A 14,100-nucleotide genomic window follows, 5' to 3' on the forward strand; every position below is an offset into this window, starting at 1 on the left:
CTACCGAAAAATGGGTTATACCTACAAATAAAATTGTAACTATACACAACTATTCTTCTAGTGTATGGACAATTTTATATAATTATCTGTAACATAGTGACAATTGGTTCTACCATAAACTGTTCATTATATAACAAAGCTTAATCTTGCAACACTCATCATTGGAGATCTAGCCACACTGATATTTTTTTTTTTTTCCAATGTACGTACCATTTTGTTGTTTAGTTAACCAAAACATACTAAGAGTTATATTGTGCTAATGACGTGTTATATAATATACTAATGCAATAATAACTAAGAGTACTTGCAAAACATTCCTTGGCTGGGATATTTAAATGTTTTAAGAAATGTGAATTACAATACAATGTTTTCATTCTTATTCATAGGTGAAACTTATAAAGATTTTAGAATTTGTCACTATGTTGAATAGTGGCAGGTACGTACGTAGGTCCACCACAACGTATTCAATGAAAATGTCACATCTCATATCGCTATCACATTGTGTCCATTTTTCTTTGATAAAAGAAATAGCGTTCAAGAGATAGTCATCATTATCGCAGTTTTGAAGCATATGTCAAATATATATATATATATATATATATTCTTTTTGTATAAAACGTAAAATTTATTCTGAAAAAATAAGATTTAAACTTTTTTACATCAATATTTTATGTTTTAAAAAAGATTAAAGAGATTAAATAGACTAAGAGACCGAAGCATATGTTATATACAAAGCTGCATGAAATCGGGAGCGGATATGTAGAAGCAGGAGCGGGAGAGTTTGGAAGTGTGGGAGCGAGTTTTTTTTTTTAAATTTAGGAAGCAGATACGAGTTGGAAACATATACATGTCAAATATATATATATATATATATATATATATATATATATATCATAAAATACCAAACATAACATCATTACTATAAAAGATTATATTACAATCATGAAAAAAATAAATATTAAAATCTACTATTTAGACTTTATAGAACATAGTAGTCGAATAATATAGAAAAGATTATTATAGTATAGTGGCAAGTAACAATTTGAAGTAGTGTGAGGTCCGCGGTTCAAATCCTACAAGACATGAAACTAACTTTTTCTTAAATACAAGAGGTAAATTTGTAATTTCATCGAAGAGTCTTCTTCCTCCCCTAGCCCTAAGCGCCGTTCTCTGCATTTTTTCCAAGTTTTTTCCCGATCATTAGTTCATTACTAAGTCCAACAACGCTTCCTAACTACTCTCTGCACGCTTCCACTCGGAATCTTACGATTCCAAAACGATTCTAAAAAGCTTTTGTTAGGAATCGCGATTCCGGACGATTCCACTCCCGTTTCTGATTTTGGAGCGGGAATCAACACATCTCTGACGATTCCATGTAGCGTAAGTTATATACTATATAGCACAATCAGATATTCCAGGGACACACCAAAGGTACATCTTGAGAGAACGATATATTTTGTGCATAATATGTTTAACGTAAGTCTTTGTGTTTGTGGCGAGTGTGTTTACAAATTATCATGTGATAATGATGTGTTTCACTACAAGAAATCATGTCATTTGTGACTCCAAATATCGTCCCAGAATAGCTGCAAATATGTTATATATGACTACTTTGCGACTATTTGAGATGATCGTTAAAAATTGGTCGTAACTTTTCTTGGTCCCAAAATAGTCGCAAAATATCGACTACTATGTGACCTCATTTTAGAGTCCTAAATTTGCGACTATGTTAAGACTCTAAAATGTAGTCATATATTAGAGACTAATTAGTGATGTTTATCACTAATTAGTGACGTATATCTGTAGTGAGTTTTTTGTGATTCAAAATAGAGACTAAGTTTTGACGGTATTTAAAGTTGCATATTAGTGACGTTTTTGCGACGAACCACAGAAGAAAAAACAAAAAAAAATGATTTTTATATATAAAAGAAAAGAAAATCAAAAATAATTTTATTTGTAATTATCATTACAAACCGAAAATACAATGCATATATTTATCTGACTATATCTATATATTAGCATCAACGACCGGAGCGATGGAGAACAAAACGGTGGTAGTGGCTGGTAGTGGCCGGAGACGTAGATACGACGACTAGAGTGTCGGTGATGCGACGCTGGAGAATTTGAGATGTAACGGTTGTCCTCCATTTCCAGTATCACCTATGTCGTCGTTCTTGATACTGATTCTTCAGATCTACCGATGAAATCTAAAATACAAACCAAAGAGATAATTAAAACACATAGGAATTCCCTAGATGTATCTCAGTAAAAATGTATTGGGAAACTAGATCTGAATAGCAAAACCATTACAAGCTCTAATCTCAAGCAAATACACATACATATAAGTAGATTGAAAAGGATATTGGGAGAGAAAGAGACAAACTTGTTTCTGTTTTCACCATCTTCACCGACGCAGTTGCCGTACTTTATATGGTAATCGGCTAGAGGCAGCGTTTGGCTCTGCCCATGAAGACTTTAGTATCATCTGAGTTTTTTGTAACGATTTGATTTTTCGAGTTTCTCGATTTCACTTGACGAAGAGGAGAAGGGGGATAAACCTAGAGAAAAGAAAGGAGGAGAGAAAGAAGAAAGGAAACAAACAAAATTGATTTACTAGATATGATGAAGAGAAGAGAAGGAAAAACAAAGATGATTTTTGCCCATTGTATTATATCTATCAACGGTAGATGGCACACCAAAAGACAATTCTTGCCATTTAAGATCAGCCAATGAGATGTTTTAATATAGAGGAGTTTCTAAAAAGAGGCAAAGTAGTTTAAGACTCTTTAAAACTCTTTTGTGACTATAGATAAAATTCGGCAAAACATAATTAGTTTTTCTTTTAGGTTGCATAATAGTCGGTAAAGAGTCACTTATTTATGACTATTTGCTGACTAAGTATATCTGTTGTAAATGTACGACTCTTTTGCATCTGTTGTCATGATAGTCGTTAAATAGTCTCAAAATAGTAATAAAAGCGTCATAAATATTTGCAACCACAAAAAAAGTCACAAAAGATAGTATCAAAATGCATGTATTCTTGTAGTGTTTGTTTCTATAGAAAGTGGTATATATGTTTTTATATGGTGGCACCTAAACTTTTTTACAATGCGGCTTATAACAAAAGTAAAATTTGATGTTATTTGCAAAATAAATGGCTTATAACAGCACAAAAAGTTCGTATAGTATATATAGAAGAAAAAAAATCATGGAGTTTAGATAGATGAGAACATGTACACACCCCTTCAACTTTTCATAATAAATGAACGAAGAATTTAGGAGATAGATTTAGATAAAAGCTAAGTCCAAGGTATGGATTAATGTAACTGATTACCTAATAAATCAATTGGTGATGGTACGTGGTCAAAGATTCTTGATACCATAGTCTAGAAATTAATTCTTCAATTTTTATCAAACCACATGTGTCCACATAGAACTAGCAAACATATATAATATTTGAAGTAAGTAGTTTTCAGAGACCATAAGATATTACATTAAAATTTAATATTAATATGACCATCCTAATTAACTTATAAAACTAAAATATGAACACCAACATTTATCTTGACACCCACATCCTAACTTAATTTTTTTTTCTGAGGTTTATTGGCAGGTTGATTTGTAAATATCTAAAAGCTAGTGTTGTCTATATGGTTTGTTTAATTATGCATATATATGATATTATACAATTCAAATGGATGTGTTCTTTTTTTTTTGGGTGAATTTCTAATGGATGTGATTGTAACAAAAAGGTTTAAACAGAATTTAGATAATTCCATATTTCTACAATATAAAATAAAAGAAAAAGATAGTCCATGAGAACGTTTAAAATATTCAACAGATTTAGTAAAATAAAAACATTCGAAAGTAAATAATTTTTAACCAACCAACACTCTTTAATTCAAATTCACTAATAATCTATTAAGAGTAAATATTCCATTTTTTTTTGCTGTTCAATTCAGATTTGATTGTAGATACTAATTAGTGCAATAAATATTGTCACAAGAAAAGAATGGTCCTAACATGAGCTCATTTAAAGGATAATATTTACTTATTAGAGAGGAATGTTCTCTGGAACCGACGAGTCATATGACTACAACGTCTCTTACTCAGTCTACTCGTTCAACCAAGTAAACGATATATAATATAAGACGAGTCATATAAATATTTGAGTTAGAAATACTTTTCATTAAAACAATTATAAACTTTTGATAAATTGCAAGAAAAATTATGAAACTTCGCAAACGCGAAAACTAAACGAAACGGAGAATTGTGAGATGGATAAAGTCTGGGAGAGCATATAAAGACCAAAACATAAACTCAAGTCAAAACTATAATCTACCACACAATGGCCCATTGAAGAACCTTTTATTTTTTTAATTATTATTGTTATTATTGATAGTTCGTAGGTTTTGATCATTATTGTTATTAACGGTGGCCTAACTAGTAAACTAGCCATACCATGAGTCGTGTAGGTAAACTAACGAGAGGATGTGGTGTGTAGATAGATCGATTCCAAGATGTGATGATGTGATAATGAGAGAGGTCCAAAAGTAGGTGGACCGGTACGGTGTTGGTTCGTTCAACTTACCACCGGTGTCGGTTTGGTCATATTTTCCCTTTTGAGATAGCATCATTGACACCAATGATGATAATCATCATGATCAACTTCAACTTGGATTAGTTTTTATTTGCATGTATACAACACATCCCGTGCGTACGTGTAAGTCCGTACCATTTTGTAATTATATTTCGGAAGAAGAGTTACGTCATTCCTATATAAATAAAAAAGAAAGAAGAAAACATGATGTTTATATATATAGAGGGTTAGTTTAGTGTTGACCCATGCGGTTAACTAACTACCATTTTGCTAGTATTTAATGAATCGTCTAACAAATATTGTAATATCCACATTGTTAAAAAGACTTAGCTAAATTGAAAGGCCAAACATAAAAATAGTTTGTGTTTAGGACATGTAGTGTTTTCGATGATTTTTTTTTTGGTAGGTCGCAGGGGACTAAGATCCCCTACAATTTATTAAAAAAAGTAATGTCTACAAACAAATTTGCCATGAGATCGCAGTCCCATTACAATCCTCTAACAACATCAAACTTAAATCAAGCGGACAATCATCCAAATAATGTAAACCAAATGGTAATAAAAACGCATAGTTGCCTAATTCATCTACAAGACGATTAGTCTCTCTATACACGTGTGAGATTCGAACTGTCCAGTTCTTTGCAAGGAAGCCATAGCATAAGCGCACTAGGAACGACAATGGATGAGAATCACTTATCCCTGTCTGAAAAAAACCAACAACTACTTTAGAGTCCACCTCTAACTCCACAAAACTCATCTGACACTCCCATGCCAAAACCAGGCCATAATAAACCCTCCATAATTCTGCTAATGGTGCCGAACATATACCAATATGCAAAGCAAAACCACGACACCATTCACCAGTACTATTCCGCAAAACTCCTCCTACAGTAGCCAAACCTGGATTACCTCTAGATGCCCCATCCGTGTAGATCTTACCCCATCGTTCCCTTGGTCGAACCCAGGAGATCAACCTCTCCAACCTGCCAGACTCCTTCCCAACTTCCCTTATCTTTTGATTTGCCTGGTAGACCTCCTTAGTAAGGTCTCGTAAAAACCTCACTCTATCACAACACTTACCCACAACACCAAAGACATTCCCACATCTCCACTTCCAACCCCACCAAACCGCCACTACAAATATTATAGACCATGGGGTACCTCCGACAACAGATTGATTCCCCAAATTTTCATAAATCCACTCAAGTAAAGTTTGTGCAAAGAAAACATCTCTTTGCTGTCTCAACACTAACATGCTCCAAACTCCAGACATGGCAGGACAATCACGCAATATGTGGAGAATCATCTCATCACCGCTTTTACACACTTGACACAGGCCATTATCAGATAAATGACGCCGATTGCGCTCCATATTTGTCATTAGGATCTGATGAACACCCTGCCAAAGAAACAATCTCACTCTCTCTGGAACTGTAACCCGCCATATACGAGCAAAAAACGCACTCAAGTCTGGTCGTTGTGTACTATCTCTGCTTAAGGCAAAATATGCAGATTGAACCATGAATCTCCCATCCGAGCTCTCCCCCCAAGAAAACCTATCAAAAGCACCTGTAATAGTATCAACCACAACTGCTGCAAGGCGAAGGCCAATATCTGCATAAACATAGGCAAGATATTTTCCAGACGCCAACCCATTGCACTTCTCCAACCAATTTTAGATAAGAGTGCTTTATTCATGTCACGAGCAGACCAAATACGCAAACCTCCATCCCTCTTTGGTTTACAAACCCTGTCCCAAGCAAGTAAATGTTGCTTCTTCTTCTCAGTAGTACTCCCCCACAAGAAGGATCTAGATATCTTATCCAATGCATCCAGAGATGCTTTCGGTAAAGCGATGGTACTCATAGTATGAACAGGGATGGAGGATAAGACAACCTTAGAAAAAGTCATCCTGCGTGCCAGAATTAACACACGACCCCTCCAACCAGATAAGCGAGAAGCCACTCTGTCTAGAACTTTACCAAAAGTTGCTTTATTTATTCTCTTCTGTAAAACAGGCATGCCAAAATATTTCCCAAAGTCACGTGTGGAGCTTATTCCACTCGCCTCACTAATCAGCATTGTCGTATCACGGTGTACATTGTCAGAGAAAAATATCTTCGATTTCTCTAAACTGACCTTTTGTCCCGAAGCATAGCATAACCTCTCCAAAACCCTCTGTATGACACGAACCTGAGTCACCGATGCTTCAGCAAAGAGAATCAAGTAATATGCAAACAACATATGAGAGATTTTAGGCTTCCCATGTGAAATACTAATAGGTTTCCACTCTCCAGATCTAACTGCTATCTCAATTTGGTTGCACAACCGCTCCATAAAAAGCACAAAGAGATAAGGAGACAAGGGATCTCCTTGTCTCAACCCTCTTGATGGTGTGAAAGCCTATGACTTCTCCCCATTCCACTAAACAATAGATGTACTTTTGACACATTGCATAATCCATTTTATCCAAACATCCGGGAAACGAGCTGCATGAAGCGTTTCGTCCACAAAAACCCATCGGATACGGTTATAGGCTTTCTCTAAGTCGAGTTTTAACAACATCCACCATTTCCTACCCTTCTTTCGTCTAATAGAGTGGACTGTTTCCTGCACAACTACAATGTTATCAGCACTAAATTTCCCAGGGATAAAATTTAATTGTGCTGGTTTGATAAGTTGTGGCATCACCTCCTTTAACCGCATAACCACAGCCTTTGTGATCGTTTTAAATAAAACGTTACATAAGCTAATAGGTCTAAACTGGAAAATCTTCTCCGGTTTGTCCACTTTAGCAATTAACGCTACCAACACATCATTCATGCCACCGGGAAGTAAACCAGTCTCAAAAAACTGCAAGACAAACCTGGACACTGAGTCACCCACCGTCTCCCAACAGTCCTGATAAAAGACAAGTTGGAAACCATCTGGTCTAGAAGCCTTAAAAAGACCCATACTGCTTATTAATTTCTCTACATCAGCCCTGACAAACAGTTTCTTCAGACTCTACAGCTCTGTCCGGGATAATACAGTGAAACCAGCCGAAGGTAACACCTCCACAACCTCTTCCACATCTTGCATTGAGTAGAGTCGCTTATAATAATTCACTGCTAGAACCTCTAACTCCTTGGAATCCAAAATCCAGGTCCCTGTGTCATCCCTCAACATTTCAACCTGATTCCTTCTCCTTTGAATGATTGTCGAGGTGTGAAAGTAACTAGTATTACGATCACCCAACATGAACCACTTCTCTCTAGATTTTTGGAACCAAAGTAGCTCTTTTTTTTCCAGGACTACCTCAAACTCTTTCAACAAACTCTCCTCTTGATCCAAGAGGACATCTGTTTGATGCACATCTAACAAATCCTGGACAGTCTGAATCTATGCCACTAGTTTATCTTTCCGCTGTTGTACATTCCCAAAGACCTCTTTATTCCATCGTTTGAGTTGTACTCGCAAGCCATTGAGCGCCTCTGCAGTAGACAAATCATTATTCCAGGAGTTTTGTAATAACTCCTTGAAACCTGGATGGCTTAGCCAGACTGCCTCAAAGCGAAAAGGTCGCCTAATCGGGTCACTTTTCACCTCCGGACGCAACTGAATGTAAAGAGGTGCATGGTCTGATGATAAGAAAGGTAAGTGAGTAACCGAGGCCTCCTGCCATTTCAATCTAGAATGAGGACAGCAAAGAACCTATCCAACCGTTTGGCAACAAAAGTGCTCTCTACACGTCCTATTTTCCAGGTAAATCGATTCCCTTTAAACCCTATATCAATGAGAGCTAACTCATTGATCCATTCACCAAAAGACAAAGAATCCTAAGATAGTTGTTCGTTACCTCCGGTACGTTCATCAGCTCTGACAATGGTGTTAAAATCACCACCAACAATGACTGGTTCTGTATTCCCCTGAATAATATCCTTCAGCTGACCCCAAAGACCACTCCGCCGAGTGACAGTTGGGGCCGCGTAAACTGCAATCAAATACACCACCTCTAACCCATCCACAATCCTAACATGAATGTACTGATCCGATGAATTAACAACCATCACAACTCATATTCCCGATCGCCAAAGCAGCCACAAACCACCACTTTGTCCCACTGCATCAACCCGAAACACATTCTTAAATCCCAAATTCTTACATATCCGTTGTGCTCTATCTCCCCCCTCCCCCCACGTGAGTCTCGACCACCACAACCATATCCGACTTCCACTTCTTCAAAAGATAACGCAAGGATCTCCAAAAAGTGGGTTTGTTAGCCCCCCGGCAATTCCACATTAAGCAATTCATTATCCTTCTGTTCCAAACTATCCACATCTGAATTGTCGGGGCAACTTGTTAAGCATCCCTAACCACCGCCTCCTCCGCCGGAGGAACAATCTGCATACCATCTTCCCTATCCCCCGAAACCACTGCCATGTCCGAATTGAAAATTACCACTTCATCACCCCAGATGTGACAACCTTCTCCGATACCAGACCCATCGTCTGTTCCGTGACAAAAGCTCCTCCATATCGACCAACTTGCCATGATTACGTTCTCATTCGTGTACCCGTTCCGAAAAAGTAAGCAAATCTTGATGCGGGCCAAAAATCAAGCCTCGTGAAGGTTTAGTGGGCTTAAACCGAGACTTAGGCCCAATAAGTTTTGGCCAATTATTCTCACCAGTTTTAACAGGCTCAGCCCGTTTCTCCTGGAAAACCCCTTTAAAACCATCTTTTTTATTCTCCAAATTCCCTCCAAACATCTTCTTCGTTCCTTGCGCAAACTTCTTACCTTTTCTCGATGATTCTTGAATCATCGCATTTTCCATATCCTCCTCTCTACCTTGACCAACCTCCTTTTCTCCCACAGATACCGTATATATCCCTAACCCACCAAATCTGTTAGAAATAGCAATATTCTCGAAAACCTTATTAATCGGGATCTCCCGAGATTGACAATCATGATTACCACCCGTGTTCACCTTAGGTAAGTTTTCCTTATTTGCCACCAGCCCAGATTTTCGTCCCCCCCCCTGACCAATAACCGTGAAACCGTCATCCACCGAGGTCTTACCACTCGACGCAGGGATCACCGGTGGTGACACATCGACCAATTCCCAATCTCTAATCGCGTGGGGACAATTATGTACCAAATGACCATAAATCCCACACCTTGAGAAAATAGGGGACAATCCTTCATATGAAACAAAGTATTGTTCACCATTGACCATCACCGTCCCCTTCAAAAGTTTTTTCAAATTCACCTATACACAACCTCTCGCAAATCGAGCCCTCTCAAAATTCAAAGTAGTCAGATCCACCTTAACTGGATTACCAGGGCCTTCAGCAACTGCCATTAAAATAGATCTATGGTAAAAGTGCACCAGTAAGTTAGACAAGCGAATCCACACCGGAGTAATAGTTATTTCATCCCGCAACGGATCAAAAGTAGGAGACCAGGCTTGCGTTAAGAGGTAGCTACCACACATTCTCCAAGGACCTCCCGTCAATGCTGCCATGTACTCAGCCTCCACATCAAAGCGGATCATAAAGTATTTACGAGGAAGATCCAACACTGACATCGCACCCATTGGCTTCCATATTTCCCTAAGCCGCTTAGTCAACACTGAAACCGAAACATGAAGCCCTAACACCTTCACAATCATACAGTTTTTCCACAAACTATACATTGCCTCTAAAACCTCATTGCCAATCGTAATCACCGGCTCACCATCCTCTCCATTCGGAAAAGCCAGACTCACCCTCTCCTTCACCAAAGCATCATCCAGAACATCTTCTGGATGGGGCATCCCACCAGAATTGCTCCCTGTCAAAGTTCTTACCCACGCCTTATGACCATCCGGTGGATCACCTGGAGGTCGATCTATAATTCCCGCATCGAACATAGTCTCATCAAGATCACCCGTGGTCAAAACCCTAGCCACACCCTCTCGAGTCGCCATCCTTATCAAATCTAATGATGGTTTTATTTAATTATAGACACTCAACGAATATTTTTTAAATGAAATTCTAAATCAAGATCCGTAGGCAGGAACGAAGCAAACGAAAACTTACCACGACCGCCGTACAATGATATGACTCCCACAAATGGTGAAATGATCCAAAATTAATTATAATAGATGAATATCCATGCTATGCGCGGGCTTATTGCTTACTTTTTTAAAATGACTTTTTTATTAATTTTTTTTTTAATGTAGAGTTTATCTTTGTTTTTTTTTAATTGTGGAAATCTTGAAAAATATAATTTGATGTTAATGCTTTAAATTTCACATACGTTTTCTCATTTTGTAATCGAATTATTAGATGCATACATGAACAACTTTATTTTAAACATTCTACAATTCTTGTCTAAAACTTTTTAAAAATATATTTTAAATGAAAATTTGATCTAAGGATGCATATTTTGTAACAAATAGTTTTTTTGGTTGAATGAAGTTTACATTCATTCAAAAAAAAACCTTAAGTATTTAGATATATTCATATTTAAGCTTCTCAACTGAATAATATGAAACAGTAACATTTTTTTTTATCAAGAATTGCAGTTTGACTACCTCTTTATTAGATATAGTTAAGATAGACATTTTCCCTTTTATGTTAGCTTGTCAATTTCTTGAATATAATTCTCGAATTTGAACTTTAATAAAAATTTCATTCAGTTTTCTTTTTGACAACTTCTAAATATTAGAATATGAACAGTCATGAATTTAATAAACTATCTTCCTCTTTGTCTCTATATTTTTCTAAACCAATATTCTATAATTTTATTCAACTATCTTTCATTTGATAGTTCAAAACCCTAGTCTTCTTTATATATAAAATTTTACTTCTTTAGGGACAAACTTTCATGAATTTCTTTACAATATTAACCAATATCTCTATCGCTGATGCAACCCTTCAAACTATTGACAAAATGGTAACGCCTAAACCATATGCCCATACATTTATAGTTTACGCCAAGAGGAAGAAGTGACTCTTTGATTCACTTCCGATGCCCTTTATCTTTTGGTGATGCATTTATTTTTTTGGAAATATTGAAAATGTTTGTTACATTAAAAAAAAAAAAGACATGAAAGATGTTTCATATTCTTTTGAAATTAGATATTTTTACTCTTAATGAATATTAATAGGTGGTTATCTCTTCATTGCTGACATGTCACTCAAATGGAGAGAATTAGTTATTTTTCGTAGTATAGATTAAGAAAAACATTTATGCCGATTTTTTGTTGACAGTATAAAGTATAAACTATGTATGGAGAGTTTACTATCTTTATTATATAAAGAAAGATTAAATATCAAAATTACGAAACCTTTCAAGATTGTTAGATTATCTTCCAAAAGTATGCTAACCTAATCTTTTATATTTTAAGGTAGAGATAAGAATATACACACATAAATTTCTATATTGTATGTGAATAAAAAAAAAAATATATATATATATATATATATATATATATATATATATTCTAAAATGTGAAATTATTAGATTGTAGATTGTAATAATTCGACGCAGGCATGCATGAACGTGAGACAGAGAGGGAGAAACATATCAAAGTCCATTTATAATTTTATATACATGTTTCTGTTTGGTGCTAACAGTACATCTTCATTATTTCATATAAATATTTTATAATGTGTTGAGATGTCCTTTTCTCTTTCCTTTTATAAATATAGCACAGTTGTTCTTTGTTAAAACTTAAAAGAGTACTTTGTTAATTATCGTTTCCATATGACTAAAAATATTATTTTAGTATTTTGATATGTTGTCGTGTTTCTTGCTATTTCTCTAATACCTTTTTATTTTTTTTTGGTTTTACCTTTTTGCTTTGAAACAGACCAAGATTATGTAGTTTTTCCACACACAAAAAAAGAGTAAGGTTATATAGCTAAGCCCTTTCATTAACAAGTTTAGATCGAGTTTATTATAACTTCTTATATTTTTTTATTATATAAACTATTATGGACTATGGTTATATAGTTATTTCTATTATGGCGAAGGTTAATGAAATCATGGGGTAAATATATGTTTTATTCACTTGGACTACGACCCAACAATATACACAACCGAGATCAATTAAAAACTACCATATTCAATAATGATCGAAATCTTCCTTACTAATAAAATAGGATAAAATTGTGAAAGAGTAAATGCTTTTTTTTACTACCATATCTTCAAAGAGTAAATACTTATTCATTTACTAACAAAATTGTGAAAGCAAATTGTTTCGTCTAGTTCCCCTATTATTTATGTCTTGTTTATACGTAAAGAAGGCCAAACTCAGTAATTACTTCTAAACTATATGAAAAAGTTTTAAATAGTCGTCGCCTTACTTCTACAAAATATTATTGTAAATAGTATGGTATCAAGGTAATAATATTAAAATGTAACAAGATTATTGGAACTATATATATCTCCTACTATCTCAGCAAATCGGAATATTCGAGACCGGCAGCACCGTGCACGGAGGAGCATGTGACAGATTTTATGTACAAGTAATCAGTTCAATTTTGTTTCATATGATGTCCCCAAAGGGAAAAGGGACCATATCATTTAAACCTAACTACAAAATTTGTATGAGTAAAGGAAGAGTGTCTTTTTTCTTTTTCTTTTTTTCTTTTGTGCAAGACTTAAATGACATGAGTTAAGACGTATAACAACAAGTAACAACTGATCCACCCGTTAATTAAACTAGATATCTAGACATAAACTTATTAGATTTGCGAAAAACAATGTCTCTTGTAACAGATGAATGAATAATGTAAACGATTCAAAATAAACTACTACATCCTTAACGTACATATATGTATACACAATTTTTTTTGTTTGTAATCATAAATTCATAATATATTTGTTATCATCATAATATAGAAAGTTTAATACAGAGGCCAACTAGTCGATAAGGATATTTTTCAATAAAATTTATTTGTTTATTCATTAGGGTAGTTATATTATTCGATTAACAGAACATGAGAGGAGACCAACATCACATGGTGCATTAATTGTCTAACTATTATTTTTCAATCAAGATTCGGCTAAAGCATACTCCTCGACCAAATGGATTTTTAGAAATCAAATTTTCAGTACATATAATCATGGCACTAGCTATATAAACAATATCAAATGCTTTTTGGCCAATGGCCAGGTAACAACATTAATGTTCGTTCACATGGTAAAATGATTTGAACAGATCACAGCGCCCATGTAATTCTTATAATCACCACTTAGGATTAATAATGTACATGACTTTGAATTATCTTGCATGTGCATTGGATTACATATATCTTATATATGATAAAAGGGTAATTTTCTAAATTTTTTATCTGTAAAAAATAAAACGAAATTGTATCTTTCGATGATAGCTAGAAAAGTCAAACTTACTGAATCTAAAGGGAAAATTTATAATATAGAAACAAAAAGCAAAGGATGCCAAAAACAACATGAAAGAAAACAAAAAGCTACATTTATTTTTGTTATGCCAAAATGGATTCATTAGTA

The 14,100-nt window shown here is 35.1% G+C and overlaps 1 long non-coding RNA gene across 1 annotated transcript; it reads right to left on the reverse strand.

The window, feature by feature from the left end:
- LOC104724142 lies at positions 1,937–2,678 on the reverse strand. The gene is made up of 2 exons (XR_757535.2): positions 2,384–2,678; positions 1,937–2,207 (listed from the first exon to the last, which is right to left on the reverse strand). It is a non-coding gene; the product is annotated as an uncharacterized LOC104724142 (long non-coding RNA).

This window comes from Camelina sativa, chromosome 11 (genome assembly GCF_000633955.1).
Source record: "Camelina sativa cultivar DH55 chromosome 11, Cs, whole genome shotgun sequence".
Lineage (NCBI taxonomy): Eukaryota > Viridiplantae > Streptophyta > Magnoliopsida > Brassicales > Brassicaceae > Camelina > Camelina sativa.